Source organism: Coffea arabica, chromosome 7e (genome assembly GCF_036785885.1).
Source record: "Coffea arabica cultivar ET-39 chromosome 7e, Coffea Arabica ET-39 HiFi, whole genome shotgun sequence".
Lineage (NCBI taxonomy): Eukaryota > Viridiplantae > Streptophyta > Magnoliopsida > Gentianales > Rubiaceae > Coffea > Coffea arabica.
In genome coordinates, this window is record NC_092323.1 from 10,544,813 (window position 1) to 10,564,566 (window position 19,754).

Consider the following 19,754-nt stretch of genomic DNA (forward strand, 5'->3'; position numbering starts at 1 on the left):
ACCCACCACACACACCGGCCCCCACCAAAAAAAAAAAACAATGGTATTCCAATACCAAATGATGTATAAAATTAAAAGTGCTAATTCTGAAATTAAGCATATACTTAATTCTTCTCACTATTAGTGTTCGAATTTTGGGTTTGATAGTTAGAAATGGAGAGGAATGGGAGGTAAAAAAAAGCCTCGTACTAAAAAAAATTAAGAGTTTGTTTGGAGTTGCGATACTTTTGGTTACAAAGCACTTTTGAGTGCCAAAAATAATTTTTTGAGGCGTTTGGTGAATATAATCTCATAAAATTAGGGGTGGACCTTTTCGTCACTCCTAATGATAAATAACTCCAAAATGATAAAGAAAGTGTCACATTTGATCTAGCAACACCTGTGAGGAAATGAGTTGGATATAATTACACTATCAAAGGAAAAAGCAAAGACATGGATGAATTGACCACTACCCCCTCTAACCCACTCCCCCCCCCCCTCCCTCCTCCCCCAAAAGAAAACCCTAAAAAAAAAAAACAACAACAAAGGCATTCCAATACCAATTGATGTATAATATTAAAAGTGTTAATTCTGAAATTAGGCATACTTAATTCCCTTCACTATTAGGTTCAGGACTCGAATCTTAAATCTAATGGTTAGAGATAGAAATGATCGTGGGAAGGGCAGGAGGTAAAAAAAAAAAAAAAGTCATACACTAAAAGAATTAAAAATAAGGATGTTGAGGTATGAAGTTTTGGTTTGTCAAAACATAAATATCAACAATACTCTGGCTATAACGAAGTAAAATGAAACTGAAAATGAGTTTTGAATTTACTACCGCTTCTATCCTGGATAAACTTTGGTGTGATTTGAAGTAATCTAATAATGAAAATTGTAAATGAAAATAATAAATTTCATAAGCAGAAAAAAAAGTATGTCGTCCAAGAATGGGATCGATGTATCTCGTATATCTGATGGGCTCCATTTTGGGCTTTTGGCTTGCACAAAGCTACAATTTGGTGACTTTGAAGAGGTCTGTGGAAATATGGGCCTCCGTCCGCCTCTCTGTCTTTCTTTTCATTTTTTAACACGAGCCATGTATGCAGCGACAGGGAAGAAACCGAAGCCTGCTATCTTATACTATTAGATCCAAGGATTGATTCCGTTTAACTCCTCTAAGACTATTAGGAATGTTAAACTATGTCAATTATTGAGCGCATTTTAATATATCTTTAATGATCCATTTGGCCCTGAAATATAGAACAATGTGTGAATGCTGCTACGCTTACATCAAATTGGCCCCTTAATAGAGTAAAAGATTATCGTATCCAACTCTAGCCTTTTTCACCAAGGGCGAAATTGAATGGCTGAATTAAGATGGTCAAGCAGTCTGTCAAGGTTTTTAAAGACTCCGATTTCACAAGTCAAAAGTCACAAGTAGTACATTAGGAGAGGGCTTTTAAAGTGTCCTTCACTGTCAAATTCAGGGTTCGAATTCTGGATGTGACAGTTGAATGTAGGAAGGTTGTGGGGATGGGTGGGAGGGTTAAAAATTTTTTTAATAAAAAGAGGTAGTGCATTAACTGTATAAATTGCCAAACCTTTGTACTTCGAGTTGGTACAAGGAAAGGGTTCCAAAGTGGTTAGTGGGTGATCCCAATCTTTGGACCAAATTTGATGTTGAATGGGCAACTACAACCCGCAGGGAAACATTTGAACTAGCAATCGGCCCATTAACTAAGTAGGACATTGGAGAATGACCTTTATTACAGCCCCAAACTCTAGGTTGTCTCAACTGAATTTTGAAGCCATCTTTGTAGTTGGGAGTTAAAGCCGAATATGCTGAAACTTAAAAAAAAAAATAGATGGCAGTTGGGAGTTAAATCCGAATATACTGAAACTTAATTTTGCCATTAAAAAAAATAAAATTTGATCTATCAAGAAGTGAAATGGTTTCATTATTATTGGTGAGCGGTTTCATTATCACTAGACCCTTTGTGGCATAAAAAATTGCTAGATTTGGAATTGGTTACCTCATCTATCAGTGGTTAGAAAAACTGGCTGTTATATATATATATTATAATTTTCTAATAAAATCAATGCGCCCATGAATGGCCAATTTAATACTAGTAAACACAACACGACCCCAAGGACAAAAAGGAAAGAAACGAAAAGAATCTGTCAAAAAAGAAAAAAGAGAAGTATACAAAAAGGAAAGGGAAGAAGAATACTACTAGCTAGTACCACAACGACTAAGAAGTTAAAAAAAAAAAGAAAAAAAACTTGTCCTTTCCACTATTAGGAAGAATATTTAGGGCATTTAATAAAATTGAAGTTTGAAAATTAAAATTTGAAATCTGAATGTGCTAAATTACTGAATTGTTAGATATTAAATCTGATACATTTGAGCGCATATCGCATTAAGTGATAAGTAAATAGTTTATCACTTATTTTTGGAGTAAGTTTTATATAAGAAATTGAGTGTCACTTAATTAATTCAAATGTTCTATTTTTTTATTATCAAACGTGTTTAAGCATACTAAGATTTGAATCCATTAATCTTAAAGTATTAGATTATCAAACACGGCCTCAGCAGAGCATGTGACATTATGGCAAAGTACTTTCATACTTGTGGTGGTGTTCATTAATTTCGTTTCGGTTGTCTTCGTCCCTCTTTGGTCTCTCATGGCGTGCTGGACGCTGTCTTCCCACCAACACCTATGCACCGAACTATTGACAATCAGTTCCAACTCCATCATCTGTATGTGCTAATCACTATCAAATATAACTACGCCACAGAATTGAAAAACATCATCATGTTTTTTGGTCATCAAATCATAGTTACACTGTACCTGTTATAGGTTAGACGAGATTATGTGCAGTGAAATCATGTTCTAATGCATGCATAGGGCGATGCAAAATGATAATGAGGTTTGGTTGAATTCTTTTTGGAGGTAAAAAAATATCTTCATGTCATTAAATTCTCCTGAATGCTGAACTAATCAAAGCAATTACAGGCAGACTAAAATAATGCACGATGTACTTAGCTTCAAGGAAAGGTGCAGGTCATTATTGTTCACTGAGATTTCCATATCCATCCCTTTCTTGTTTCTTTTTCCATTTTGTCATGATGCAATTGCCTGGCTACCTTGAATTTGTATGGTTTCATGGACAAGGATTTCAGCCCACCGTTCATGAATAGACTAAGATGTAAGGCCAACAACAATAAATTGTTTGTTGAATTATGCGAAGCGATGATTTTCTCCCCAAGTAGTTAAAAGAAGTGATTCCTAGCTAGGAGTTTAACAAACTTTTGTCTTTGTTTATCTAGTATTCCTTCGTGGTTTATAAGTGGGAAGGTTAACTAGCTCAATGTACAATCAAGTTAATTTTTTAAATTTCAGAGAATTGCAATTTTGGTCCAAATTATTTAGGGCATGAGCGGTCCTAGTCCCTAAAGTTTAGACAAAAGCAATTGTAATTTCAAATATTTCAATTTCTAAGCACATTTAGTCCTATTCACCGAATTTTGTTAATTGCTATCAGAATTCGGCCATATGCTATCGCATCACGTGTTGGCAATTAAACCTTTTTTTTAAAAAAAAATTAACAAGGAGAAGAAATTGTATTGTTAGTCATAATCGGTAATAAAAGATGACTAAATACTTGCATAATGATATCTTGGGTAATTAGCGTTTAGCGGAGAATAAACACATTTGGTTGACAATAAAAGAAAATTATGGGTTAAAGGGCATGTGGGTAATTAGTCCTCTTTTATTATAAATTTTTGGTCTAACAAAGTTTTTTTTTTTTTCAAAATTTTCAAAAAATTAGTTGTCTGCACATGACACTACGTGCGGGTTTCGGTAGTAATTGGTAAAATTAGTTAATGGGACTAAATATGTTTAGGAATTGAAACATTTAAAATTGTATTTGTTTCCATCCAGACATTTTGGACATTAGGAACTAGAACTACTCATGTCCTAAATATTGAATCGTAACCACCATGAATTGCTTATAGAAGTTTTTATAAATCACTCACCAACATAGTACTCATATCAATTGCGAGATTCGAATAACACCATACTCACTTCGACTGCCAGATTTGAATACATAATTTTTTGTGAAAAAAGTGATCTGTCCTTATCAATTGAGCCAATTTGTAATAGTAAATTATTTCCTACTCTGATTTTAGAGGAGTCGATCGCAAGTTTCACAGACGCAATTCTGGACTGGCGCCAGCCGTCAATAATTGAAACCATTAGTGACTTCCACACACAGCTGCTGTATCCGTTAGACATCCACTTTGACTATGATTTAAAGTCAATAGCTGAATAAATCAGTTAAGCAAGTCAGCAGGGCTTTGATTGGGCGACTCTCCTTGACTATTTCCGCGTATTTGGGCAATTTCAGTAGAAAATTTGTGCAGAATATAAATTATCTATAGCAACTTGCACTTATTGTGGCAGGACTCAGTCAAATCTTCGTCACTTCATGGTATATGACCTTACAAAATTCGTGAGAAACCATATGAAAATGTTTGAAATACAATAAAGAAACATGCATTCTTTACCAGCAAAAAGAAAAAAAAAAAAAAAACACGCACACACAAATTAACGTACATCTTGGGTATTTTCAATTTTGATTACACATGCAAGATGTGGGATTGGAGAATCCAAATATAGGAATTCCTAAATTGTCAAAAAATTCAGCAAACAAACTTCAGGTTGCTTATTGCATAAATTTTTACTGACTGCTCAGTAAATTTCTGCATAGACAACATACACTTAAACAACTAGTTCACTGAAGGGCGGCTGAAAAGGTGAAAAAAAAGGTTTGCCTCACATTAGATAAAAAACCCCATTTGGATTATTATTTTATGAAGTTTTTATAAAAAAAAATTTACTAGTATATCAATTTGATATATGTAAAATAAAAATGTGATTGCGAAATATATTCACGAAAAATATAAAAAAATTTCTTGAACCGAAATGGCAATACGAGAATGGTAGTAGGCTAAATTTGACATATGGTAGTAGGTAAGTTTGCTTTGAGTCCACCACTCCATCTCAATTATAGTATGCTTGGGATGGATACATATGGTAGTCGGTAAGATTGTGCCAATACACAATATTGACATTTCAGGGACAAAAATTGGCTTAAGCCAAGATGAGGAAACCACCGTCCAGTAGTGGAGTCGTGTATGGTTGGTTGAGCCTTTGCTCACTTTTTGTAAACCTCACATCCTCAGTGAAATATCATTATGGTTCCAGAAAAGAAAAAGAAAAAAGGTACAAAGTTGGAGAATTTGTGTAGTGGTTAAATTTGTATTGTTGACAATTTTCTGTGTCTAACGAGTCAACTAGTTCAAACCACACAAGATACCAAAGTAAATTAAAAAAAAAAAAAAAAAAAGGATTGACTTTGACATTGGGTTGTTGAACTGGGATTGTTCGTGTCCCCTTACCAAGTTAGAGTCGTTCCAAAACCTTGGTCTTGCTCCTTGTGATTATGACTCAGCTAAATTCCATGTATAAGTATTTATATATACTAACAAATACTGATAGGATTAGAGTCATAATATTGCTTTATGTACTAAACAAAAGTTTAGTGTGACTGCCGTTACATAGCTCAAATTCACTGATTTAGGTATAAAATAATTAAGGCAACTTATTATCAGGTTGTCCAATTGGATTGAAGGGAAAAAAAAAATCTAAACATTACCTTTCACTTTCTTGCACAACCTCCTCCACCATGATATACCAGGCCAGCAGCGTTAACCCGTCTCCGTTGTCTCTAATCCCATATTCCCTCTTTTGTCAGATTCGGATTAATTAGATTTGAGTTGTTAAAAACACCATAGAATCGTTGAGAGCCCTGTTTGATTTGACCTTGTGAAAATGATTCTGTTAGGCTTTCTTTGGATTGAGTGATTTGACGAAAGATTTGAATTTCTCTTAAATCCCTCTAATTGTTTAGATTACTTAAAAGGTATTTGAATTTATAAATCACTAATTGTTCTAGTATTTAAAATATATCTTTCTATATATAATGCATGAGTAATAGGTTTGGTGTTAAAAAAATTTGTCATCATTTGTTATTTCAATTTTGTTAATTATATGATAGAATAATAAACAACCACCTCATGCTCCACACTCCCCATGTTTATATAACTGCTACTGCAATATCACTCTCATGTTTACACAATTGCTGCTATTATATTTATCCCAAGTCTTCCTACCAACTTTAATAATAAAAATCAGAAAATCCCATAATTAACTCCTTTGCTACAACTAATTTATTATTGTTTAGTTTTTTCATGATTTATTTTTTCCTAAAATATGCACACACATAGATTGTGCCTCACCCACTCGTTTTGATAATAGGTGAATTACAAATTTAAATACCCCTTAAGCAATCCAAACTATTAAAGCGATTTGGATGAATTTCAAATCATTCATCAAATTCCGTGATCAAATGAAGCTCAAGTTCTGCACATTTTTTTTTTCATAAAACACACTTTTGCATGTGATACATTCTTTCCTCATTTTTCGCAAAAATATTCTACAAAGCTACAAAAACACGTCAAATGTGTCCACCACTATCGACTGATGTGGCCTTTTATTTTGTTTGATTATGGTACATATAGAACTTTTGTACGTGTACAATTTCATTTTGTACATTACTTCTTGTCTTATCGGTGGAAGCAAATTGAGGGAGACGCAGTGAACCACCTTTTTCCATGCTGTAGAAATCTGAATTGATTAGTGCAAGAACCCTCAATCATGAAGCAAATGGTGTGAATTTAGTGTGTTTATTTCAATATTTTGTCCCAATATGACAAGGAAAGTTGCACGCCAAATTCATTATATCCATTGCCGTAATTTCCAAAGATTGAGGGCGCCATCTCAACACAGTAAAACATGTCCCCTTAAACTTTTCATCTTTTTTTTTTTTTGAGAATGAATAAGAAAAGATGTCCGTTGTCCTATTAACTTTGATCGACAGTCATCTGAAGCAATTACTAGTCCAATTTAAGCTAAAAAAGTAGTAGGTGTCTTCTTTATGTACTATGAATGAAAACTTCCGGAACCCTAGTACAGGCTATAACACATCAAGATGGCCAACAACCGCAAACCAATGCATGATTACAAGAAAAGTTTTACCGTCTTCAGAAAGAGCCTCAATTCCCTGCATGATGCCGAATTTTCACGTGTTTTATCAACTCCTCTGCATCCAGACACAAACCTCAATCTCATTTTGTATTTTTCTCCTGAATGATACAAAGGCATATATCTTTTCAACATGATAGCTCTTGCATGGTACTTGTGAATTCGAAAGTCTCTTCAAGAATTATCTTTTGCAATGACTTGGCAGATTTTTTTTCGGACACAAAGAAAGGAGTAGTACTAACAATGCCCCTTGTTCACATTATGCAGTTACAGGTCTGACTTTGCATGCATGCAACAAGCCCATTATTGATTAATGCTTGTCGTTTATTTTGAGCATTTTTCACGTCAACTTTGCAAAAGCAGCTGAACGACGTAAAGGGCAGCAACACTAGTATTTCCTTTGATGGTAGGGGAAGGGATGGTGCCACTGCCAACCACGGGCACTGCAACATTGATTTCTTCTGCTGAATGTGCACCAAAATCTTGATTTCACATTTGAATTGTAGAAATATGTTAAGTCAATTGAGTATGGCAGCTTTGCCAACCTTTCTTTAATGAGTTGTCCTCGACTACTTTTTGTGTTTGCAATAAGAATCAACATAATGAAATGACAGATTTTGTGAGTGACGTTAAACCATTATTTAAACCATCAACTGGAGTTGTTGCTTCATGAAGCTGCAAAGGAGTTTATTACCATCACCAAAAAAAAAAAGAAAAAGAGGAGTTCTTTAATACTTTTTCCTTATAGAAATTGATAGATGAGCATCAAGTTGGACTTCTTCTTTTTTTTTTTTTGGGGAGGGGAGGTGGTTCTTTTTCCATTTCATTTTGGCTTAGAACGTGAATGCGAGGCTTATAAACAAACAATTACATTAGGGGTTATTGTTGCATCTAAGGAGATTGGCTCCCAAATCATTGAGAGTCCAGTAATCTCTACTAAGTTTTGTTGGCTAAAATTATCTGAATGATTGTGGTCTCGTTCCAAATTATGTCAGCACATACGCATCTCCGGTTCATATAATGAATGATTAGTATCCAATCGCAAACTCTTTTGAAAGTACAAGATAAATAGTTTGAGATAGATAGATAAAGAATTCTTGAGGCCCTAATTAATGTGGGATTAATTGTCGCATGTACATACAAGCTTTTGGTCGTGTGATGCTAACTACTAAGAGGTACCGCCAAGAACTATGCGGATTGCAGATCTGGTATTTCAAATGCATATTTAACGTACCTGTCATTAGGAGAGAGATGTAAATCAAATCGTATTGGATAATTTCAAACGATTCGTTAATGAAATTTACTTTTTATCAAAAAAAAAAACAAAAAAGAGGTATGCGTACCAATTCAATTTGGCCAGCATGGAAACAGGTTAAGAATTATCCTGAAATTTGTCAATTAAGTCGGAAGACATTAGCAAACAAAAGCAACATTGGAGGTGCAAGGCAATTATGCGTACATCAATTGATTGACTCTAATTTCCATTCTTGTGATCATCGAAATCAACGCGTAGAACATCAATGTTGCATTCTATTGTTGTCCAAATTAATGATCCGCCACTGTAATGCTTGATTGGAACACATGAAGAAATTTAAGTATGAACTCTCTTCCATTACAACTATGACAGGACTCGGTCAAGAACAAAACAAAAACTTGGCAACAGTTAGAGCCTTACAGTATGAAGGATCTTTAATTTTTCTTTTAAAGTCTATGACATGATGGTGGTTGAGTATGAGTACAATATGGTTGGCTATCCTTGTAGTTTTTCCGACTTAATCCGTATATCTAGCATACTAAAACAAAAAAATATTAGGAAAATTTCTGAGAAGACCTCTGCTAGTAATTCTTTCAAGACCACCGACTTAATTATACTTGTTATAATATGTATTAACAGAACGTTTTATTTTCTGTAAGGTTTCATACTATAATGTCCTACCTTGTACTACAGTACAAAAAGTTAAACGTAAAAGTTTGGGTGCGTTCAATAAAATTGAAGTTTGAAATTTAAAATTCGAATCCATTAAGTTATTGAATTGTTAAGTATTAAATTTAATACATTTGAATATATATTACATTCAGTGATAAGTGAATAGTTTATCACTTAATTTTGTGACCAAGTTTTGCCTGAAAAATTCAGTGCCGCTTAATTAATTCAGATGTTCAATTTTTGATTATCAAATGCGTTTGAATATGTTAAGATCTGAATCCGTTAAATTTAACTGTTGAATTGAGTTATCAAACTGTGTCTCAATGAGCTTTGACGCAATATTGGTGTTCAAAGTAGGTAGACACCGAAAAAGCTAATTTTGGAATCTAATAGAGCATATTTGGCAAGGATCTCCATTCTCCTCTAGTCTGGCCAAGCGATTAGACCATTTTCTTCAACGAATTGCAATGCATTTTTTGTTGACCAATTACTCCAACATATATGGGCCACTAGTTTGCCCTAAAATTAAACCGAATGTTATTTGGTTGATATTGGAGTAAATATTAGCAATAATTGATCGAGAGGTATTGATGGCATCAGATGAGGTGGTTCTAAACTTTGGCATGATAATACATCATTTGAGTATCAAGGGAAGAGGAAGAAGTATGGGATTCCTGAAACTATGGTGACAAAGAAAACAAACTATCGAATTAGCCATAGTAATTGCAGACAGGAATGGGAATGGGTTTAATTGGTAAAGAAGAGCAAGACCCAGAACGGCAGAGAACAAAACACTGCAAATCAATGGCAGAGAACAATCAAATAGCCATCCAAACAGCAGTATTAATTTTACAAATCATCAACTACAATAAAAGCGCAAACAATAGAAAAAACTTCGACCAGCAAATCTTCAGGTCTTCTGCCAAATCATATGCCCAGAATATGTGCTTACAAACCCACTCCAACTGCGCATGTACCAGCAAAGTGTGACCGACCGTAGAGACCACAGCTTATATATATATATATATATACATCTTTTCGACGCTCAGATGATTACATTTTTGTAGTCCGATAACATAAACATGCATGTTAATAAAGCACGGCATTACCGCTTGTGCTGACTGAAATTTTGAACTACAAATTCCATTTCTTTTTGGAAATCAAAGAGCAATCAAAATTGGAGCAATTTTATCCATCCCATTTCTTGGTTACTACGTTTACAGACAACCAGGCCTATGTGCTCACTTTTCTAGTGGTGGGATTGATAAATCTTCCTAATCGGACGACTAAATTAGAAACAAGAAGGCACGCACTGACGCACCACCTTTCCAACCAAACCAAAATTTGACCAATTGCTTGTCATAATGGGATGCGAAAAAGAGATGCAAGCCACTCCAGTTTCTCTACTCTATTCCATTGACACCAAAGGCAAAAAAGAGACAAAAGGGCCTGATTATCAAATAACGTTTCGAAAGCAGGGCATTATAGTCAAACAAAAGAACAAACAAGCCATCTTCAATCCAATTGTCAACAAAGCTGTGGTTGACCAACACTGACGGTCAGCTCCAAATTTACCAAAATATTCACACACTGAAGGTGGGGCATAGGGGACCGTGAATCACACCCTTTTTTTTCGGCTTGGTGGGGATACAGATACAGCCTTCATTAGCTTTGCCTTTTCACCTTCCCAACATGAACCCGGTAAGAAAAGTTGCGATCACGATTAATTTGTATGTCAAGCAATCAATTGGTGTTCTTTAATTCAAGCACGTAATGAGGTTTATTAAAAAAAAAGCCACCCGGACCCGGGTGAGATGAAACCGATAAGCTGGAGTCGACTGGGCCAAATACATTAATGCTAGGTTTCGGTTGCTTGCCTAAACAAATGTCTATTCCAATCGTGTCAGGAGATACCGAAGAGCTTCTGATGAGCACATAATAATTTCTCTTATGAGTAGCCATAAATTTTCGATAGATGCTGGAACGTTTATTAGTTTAGGAATGAAAAAGACAGATGACAGATTTAATTAATTGATGAAGCCAAAAAAGTTGGTTGAGCTACACTAGCCATATCCGTCTTGCCACACGCTTACTTTTCTTGCCAAGCACAAGCTTCCCAGTTAAACGAATGCACAGGATTGATAAACATTTGAAACATGGCATGTGAATACTTCTTCAAAAAAACGATAGAATGCGAAGACAACACATGTGTATTAGACTGTTATTACTTGTAGAAGTCTAATAATTAGCTGTGCGCTGTATTTTTGGAAGAAACATGTATCCACTTTTATTGATGGAGGGCCGGAGATTTGATCCATCCATTTGCCAAAAAAAAAGTTTGGTGCGTTTTCTTTTCTCTTTTTTTTTTTTTTTTTTTTAAATTTTTTGGTTTGTATTGAAGGTTATACGCGCGGAGGAGAAAAGAAGAGGAGGGAGGACAGATTAAAAATCCAATTCTCAGTTTTAAAATGAAAAACAAAGATCAAAGACCCAAAAACTAAACTTAATTTAACAAATAAAATGCACGATGCTCTTAGCAGTTCTCACTTTCATGATAATATCTTTGAGATGGTTAAAACAAACATACAAATGATATTTTCCGTTCAGTTATTCAAGATATGTATACGAATTTTTGTTTATCAAACCCGTGACTCGTGATTTGTAGCAAATGCTTGGCAAAAAGAAAAGAAAATCAGCTCTCTTCGACTTCGTTCATTTTTCTTCATTCATATGATGTAACATCACCCCCCTTCGTGCAGGAAATCAAGCAAGAGACATGGTCCTTGGTTTTGACTTTTTCCCAAGGCTGTATGGGTAGCAAAAAAATTGTCCACCAACCAATCCTTGATTTATGAGCCTTGATTATATATCTTCTCTTTCAGTAATAATAGCACATGCTTAGCTTTATAATGCATCTTGTCAAGGTTATTTATGTATCTTGCAATTGAGAGACGCCCTTCTCCTTCGGTACATGTTAGCAGAATCCCGTCAAAGTTCTAATTAACAGAGATTTACAGGAATTAGTTACAATGAATGAGTGGTAATTAAGTAGTAAAACTCTAGTTAAATAAATAGATGTGTTGTAGTTTAAGCATAAATCTAATCAATCAAGAGCTTACAAAACTTTTTGTACTATGAATAAAAAATGTTTTTTGCACGTTCTCACTAACACCTTTTCAAATCAAATTTATTTTTGTCGGGGAAACAACACCTGACCTGAACCATGCCATTCTTTAATAAACTGCGTTGCTCACTTGCGTGTTGCTTGAGCACTATTATAGTATTATCAACAATAACGTAGTACTTTTTGTGACGTGATGCATGTGAGATAGAAAGGTAATTGGAAAGATAAAAAGGTGTGTTGGAAATTGTAATGATGATGTAAGCAAATAAATTTTGACAAATAATCCTCAATCCAAACAAATCCCCTGGGCTTTACCTATTCAAGATAGAGGTGCAACTTTTATTTGTATGCATTTGAAAATAGGCAAAACAGCTACCTTGCACTTTTGGTAAAATATAGCTGCAAATTTCAGAAACGTTCCGCTGTTGTGTAGAAATTCATGGAATTAATTAACAAGTTAAGTCAAATCAATCTCAAATCTTAATCACATAATTGTTTGATATCTGAAAAACTTTACTGTTCAAGAAGAAGAAAAAAAATTCGTATAGGCAAAGATTCAAATTAATTTGTATTACTCAGTCAATAATTTGTCTATTCTTTTCTGGCTGGCTTTACTCCATAAAACCTAAAGGGCTTTGAAAGTCTACTTGTTTTGGTCTTGTGACACTCTGTGTGGTTAGTACTGAAACAAATCTTTAATAGTTAGGTCACAATTGACTAATGCACACAAAGTTTATTTTTTCTTTTGAAGGAACTAATACACAATAAAGTTTGAAATGTAAGGAAGTCAAGAGAGTCGAGCACATATATATACACTATATACTATTGACCTTTTCCTCGAGACTAGGTAAAGAAACTATGATATGACCCCGGAAAGCGCAACGGATCTTCTGTTTCACACCTTGTGTCACTCTCTGCCCCATTTTTTATTATATTATTATTTCTCCTTTATAAACATCATGTTTTAATTCTTTTTTGTTTCCTTAAGATCCAATAACTATTAATTAAGTAAAAAATAAATACAACAACTTCAAAAAAGTAATATATAATAGAAAATTAAAAAATACAGCAGAAAATTCATAAAAAATCTCATTTTTTATGCATTTTGATTTTTTTGAGTTTGTTAAATTTTGTGTATTACTCAATTAATAGTTATTGGATCTTAAACAAATAAAAAAGAATTAAAACATGATGTTTATGAAGGAGAAATAGCAATTTAATAAAAAGTGGAACAGAAAGTGGCACAGGGTGTGGGACAGAAGATCCGTTGCGCCCAGAAAGTATATATGAATCTAAAACATAAATGTACAATGTCGCAAATGTAATCGGCCATTGAGATCCAGGGAAATAAAAAATACATTTCATGACAATCTAATATCATCAAGCCCGTGAAATTAATGTTGATCATGCCAACACGCTTTCATCTGTGAAGAATTATACTTCACAAGATAACTAACTATAAGCCGGCTTTTGAGGTTAATTCTGGGATTAGGTTTATAAAACAACAAAAGTCTGATTCAGGCTGTTGAAAAAAGATAACTAACTATAATCGCTTCATAAATTTTTACATTTGCCTTGACTGATTTGGTGCCAAACACGCATTATGATTGAATTAATTATGGAAAGCATTTGAAACAGCTGTAAGCACTCCCTTTAGCACCCTCAGTGCATTGCCTCTTTCCTCATCACTCTCCTCTGTTCTATTACTATCAACTTTCTTCTTTGCTTAACCCAGAAAAAAGAAAGAAAAGATCTCTCTAAGCCAACTTTTTCACAGCATGCTAGTACATTTTTTTGGTGGTTTCCCGACAATCTTTGTACTAAAGATAATCAAAGACTTAGCAAGATTCACTGGAGATGGAAAGAGGAACCCTTTTAGCCTTAACCAATCCTTTGTATTTCGAGAAGGAAACTAGACAATGCTGGAGTGACCATGGGGGTTAAAAAAGAGCACAATATCACATCAAACCATAACTTATCACCATAAATCAAGAAATCGAAACGACGTGTGGACCTTTTTAATTAAACTTTGCCCCCAAAAGCAACAAAAAAATTTTTTTATTTTTTTTTTGAACAAGGTAATATCGCCAAAAGCAACAATGTTCTAGGTTCATCAGGATTGCAGGTATAGGAACTTTTTTAACCATCTGTCTCATTCGCTTGGTTGAAGTAGAAAAGAGTTTCATAGGAATGAACAAGCAATTAATTTATTTCTTCTGACGGTACGTTTGCATGGGTTTATATAACAGATGGTAGGTAGCTTCATCAGATGGTGAAGATGATTCCCCCTATTTGGTCACTTCAGAAAACGACCTCGTGACCCAGCTTTTCGCTGTCTCCTTCCTTTTCTTAAATCGAAAAACATGAAACTCGTGTGTCTGTAATATCTCTAAACAATTTTGATCAATGTGTACTTAGTTGACAACCACCACGAAACCAACGGATGTAACATGTCAGCTTTACCTTTGATTTTTGTAGATAGATTCGTACTGACTACTGAATAGATTTCTGTTTATATGTTTTTTTTTGTTTTTTGGATGCTTATGATGATTTGTGGACATGATGTAACTAATCAAACGTAAATTCGTAGCCATAGGATCCAAAGAAAGTGACCAAAAATTGATTAAGTGAAGTTTTAGTGGCAGTGAGTATGATTAAGGTGGATAAACTGGATATATATTGCAGGAAGAGAGGAAATGTTCTTCAGTCCTTGTACATAGGGTTCGTTCGGATAGAAATTACAGTACAGGAAAAGGTTGTAGTATTTGGTTGGACATTAACTTGGATCATGATAAAACCGCTTTGGATCCGAATCATGTGTAGCTGGTAGAATTCTTGAGATACATGCATGAGATTAAATGGTTAAATATTGCTCTCCCATTTCGAGTTTCAAGTGACCTGGCTTTGGCTCTGGTTCTTTCCATTGACTTAACAACACTTTTTTTTCTCTTTTTTAATACCCAGAAAGTACTACTACCAATCTTGATACATTAATTATTTATCCATCTGAAAATGATGGTAAGGAACTCTTCCAACTCCATGCAATAGATTCAAACCCTTTGTTTAGTTTTCAGAGTATGAACCTTCCTCCTAATTTGCAAATCCAACGTCTTTGTTTTTATATCCCTTTAGGAGTGAGAGATCAGCTGAAGATGGAGACGAGCCTTGATTTGACGTAAGAAGAAACTAATACTGGTTAGCAGCTGAAATTAAAATAGCTTTTAAGTCATAATTTTATGATTAAATTTACTTGCATCATCTTTACCTTGACCTTGTATTAGACAACATGATCTTCACTCTCATGCCGAGCAACATATTTGCCCAATCACTCACTTGTATGCCTACGTCTTTACTTGATAGATTTTAATTTTTTTTTTTTGTCCTTTTTAAAGAAAAGTTACTATAATAATACAAAAAATAAAAAAGATTTTGTAATATTTATTGTCCGCATAGGTTGGGTGTAGGAATTAATCTAACATTGGAAGAAAGGCAAGGAAAAAGTGGTCCTTGCGGAGCACCGGTGCCGCCGGGAAACCTAAAAGGGTAACGATTAATGGCCGCAGGCGACTTGCTAGATTCAATGCTTCTTTTCTGAGTTTTAATGGTTTCTCACTTTAGCAGGAAGTTTTGAAGATCAATTAAGGCCCCTCTTTCCTTCGAGATGGGGTAATATAGAACTAGAAGGCTATCTCGTCCTAACTACGGTCGTTCTTATTGTTTCCTAAGTTCAAATTTAACATTTTCTTGACTTGTTCTCTTGATAATTGCACAAATAAAGAGTAAACAACAAATATACTTAAAATAAAAGGGAAATCGTTCAAAACATACCTCATATTTCAAAAATAAATTTTTTTATCCTTCATTTTTAAAATATTAATTTTACGTCCCTTATAAATTTAAGCTAACAATATTTTTTTTTCCTAATCTAAGTTTCTGATAACTTTTCAATTTGAAATCATAATGTAACCTGTATGCAGTCATTTTTCATGTATAAAAAAGATCAAATCCCACAATTTTAGAAGTAAAAATGAATATGAATTAGATCAGATCCCACTTTTTTATGAGAAAAATGAATATGATTCAAATCAAATCAAATCATACTTTTAGGGGTAAAAATGATTATGGGTCAGGTTATTTGTTTAACTACAAATGAAATTTAACCTTTTTGCTTCAAAAAAAAAAAAGATCATGTGTGGATTACATGATGGATTCATGATAAAAATGATTTAAAAAAATCTAGATTTGAATTAAATTTTACCGATTTAATTTTATAACGAACGTCAAGTTATTATTTTAAAAGTGAAGAACGAAAAAATTCAGTTGTCAAAACATGATAAACGTTTTGAACAATTTTCCTAAAATATATATAAAGAGTAAATTCAATAATATCTCTCTCCCTCTAGGCAAAGAAGATCCATACAAATACAATCCCTAAGAACGGTGTCACTTTGTCGTAGACGCCAAAAAAGGACACTGAAAGTCGGCCCAAATTGTCTGTGTTTTTGTTCTTTCTTTTTTTATGCATTAAGAGTCTAGAAGAAGAAGCAATCGATTGGAATCCAACAGAAATACTCGGAGACGACAAACATTTTCGATAGCTAGAATTCTACACGGAAAAAACAAAGGGAGAAGGAAAAGAAGAGAAGAGAAAGAGGGAGATAATAATGGATGAGTTGGTGTAGCTATTTTGTCACATTTGCCAGAGGTACAGAAGTTAAAAGAGTTCCCAATTTTTTGGGTAAATGAACAAACCCCATAAACCCGGTAAAAGTTACCTCAACACGGAGTTAGATAGCTTTAATTAAGACAACAAACATGTTTAGTCAAGTCGTGCTAGCAAATGGAATATGACGTTGACTGGGGTTAGCATTTCTTTGAATAGGCCACTGGCACACAATAAATTCTCTTCTCTGTCTTTAAAGACAAGTTTAAAGTAAGTGCTATTACTCTGTAGACTTTTGATTTTATTTTAATGCATTTTTATTTAACCAAAAAAAAAAAGAGACAAGTTTAAAGTGTTAGCTGAGTTATTTTATCAGTTTCCCCTTTCCTGTTTTACACACAAAAAGGAAAAAAAAAAATCAATCTATTGGTATCCGCCGGAATTGTTATTTTTTAGAATTTTTATAAAAATATAATATTATAATAATTTGATATATATATATATATATAATAAATTAAATTAAAAATATGATTATGACAAACGTAAATATATATATTTTTTCAAAAATAGCAATCCAAACATGGTCGTTACAGTTTAGAGCCTAATGTCTCCAATCAACTTTTATGTGCCACTCAAAATTTGGAGAATTAATCCCACTTTTCTCGAAAGATAGTGTAGTAAAAGTGGATCATATTACGTATATGTGTTTAGTAATTTCAGTCTTCAAACATTGCCAAAACCGATATTTTTTTAAAAAAAAAGACACATAAAAAGAATATATATATTTTTTTCGACAATGATAACAACTATATAACCTATTCTATTTTAATCTACAAGGGAGAGGAGCCTAAAGAGACTTGCATGTAAGGAGCTAATAGATATGCAAAATTGACTAGATCAAAAAATCGTGTCATGACACCACTTTAAAAATTTTTTTTTTTTTACTGTAAGTGAGGTTCGAACCCCACCTACACTCCAGGGTCCTCGGTCACATCAAGCCTAGTAGTTTTTTTTTTTTTTTTTTGTCAACAACGATACATTTGTATAACCTATTCAATCCTAATCTAGGAGGAGGGGGAGCTTAAGGAGGCTGTGGTAAGGGACTAGTGAATATACATATCTAACTAGACCAAGAAAGTACTATAACAATCCTTAAATTTTTTTTGCTGCAAGTGAAAATTGAAGCAGGTGAGGTTTGAACCCTCACCTACAGCACAACGACGGACTTAAGTGGTTCATCAAGCCTAGTAGTTACGTAAAATAAAAAGAATATATACTAGCAGTAGATTCTGCCGTGAACTTGTCCTGGGTCAGACAAGGGTGCCAAACCAAAGCTAGGAAGTACTGACAAATCATAAATGTACCAGACCAAACTGTTATTGCTGAATAATTAAATTTGCCCACGTATTATTAGTCCAGGTTGCGGAAGCAGACAGCACCAGTGACCAGCCCCTAATAAATGATATATATATATATATATATATGTATGTATGTATGTATATGATGCAGAAACAAAAGGGGAAATGAAAGTAGCTGATTATGGATTCATTAATTGAATTTCTTTCCCAAAAATAAATGTTTGTGTAAACAAAGTAGCTGAGCTGGTTTAATTTTTGCTCCGCACAAAAAAAAAAAAAAGGGGAATGCCGGGTACAAATTGTCTTCAACTCTCCCAGGCCAGCAGAAATCACAAAAGTTCTATTCCGAAATCCAAACCGCTGGAGTGATATCAACTGGCTCAAAACATTGTCCTCCCCTTCCCTTTGTATCATTGAAATTATTATATTTTTTTATTTTAAAATATTTTAAAATATTCATTATTTTAAACAATTAAATTATTTTTAAATCTCTTCTTCCAATAAAATAAAATTAAAAAAAATACAAACGTCACAATCAAACCATAAATTTTTTAAAAAATATGGAACCCCGAAACCTGACAAACAAATGGGAATGAAGGGAGTACGATAATACTAGAAAAATAAAGTAGAGCAACCCTACTTGGACTAAAACACCACCACGTCAACAGTCAAAATTCTTTTACTACGTGCTCCCTTAACAAACTTTCACCTCTTATACGACTCTCTGATTATTTTATTGTCATCCATCTATATAATTCTCTATTCCGTTGAGTTTTTCAATAATTAGACTTTCCAGGCAGCTTTTATTTTATGAAAATGAAAGTACTATTATATTTTTTATCAACCAAAAAAATCAAAGACTGCACTCATCCACTAATTTAATATAACCAAGTAGTAAAACGACATGCTCCTTATTTTATCAACCAACCTCTTAATTTTTACTACTTTTCTTTCTCCCGGTTTCTTCTCTTCTTCTGTCTCTACTTGTTAAATTTCGAAAGCAAATGCTGAATCTATACCCTTCTGATTTAAGAAAAAAATTTTATTTTTATATAAATGAGATGGTTGTAATTTAAGAATCCAAAAACGTTTCTTTCACCGTCCAACGTTAAATTTAACTTGAGAACGTGATTATTAAAAAGACAACAATATAATTTTTTTAACCTTTTATAGAATTCTTGAATCTTTACACTTATTTTAAATCTACACCCTCCATATATCGAATTATTGATGAGTTGTACAGATAGGGTAGGGGAGTGTGGATTTAATGTCTTTCAAATTTGAAAATAAAACACCCCTTCAAAAAAAAAAAGAAAAAAAGGCTGACTTAGCCAAAGATGAATTAAAAATAAAAGAGACAACAAAAAAGGTACTGCAAAGAAGTACTAATACAAAATTAATTATTAATTGGGGAGAAAGAAGCAAGAAATGCGAATAGCACGCTGTACGTGTGGTGTGGCCCACAAGCCCAGCGCGCCAACCTCTCAGTCTTCTTCCCTATAAATAATCCCCTTTCCCTAAACCACCGCTT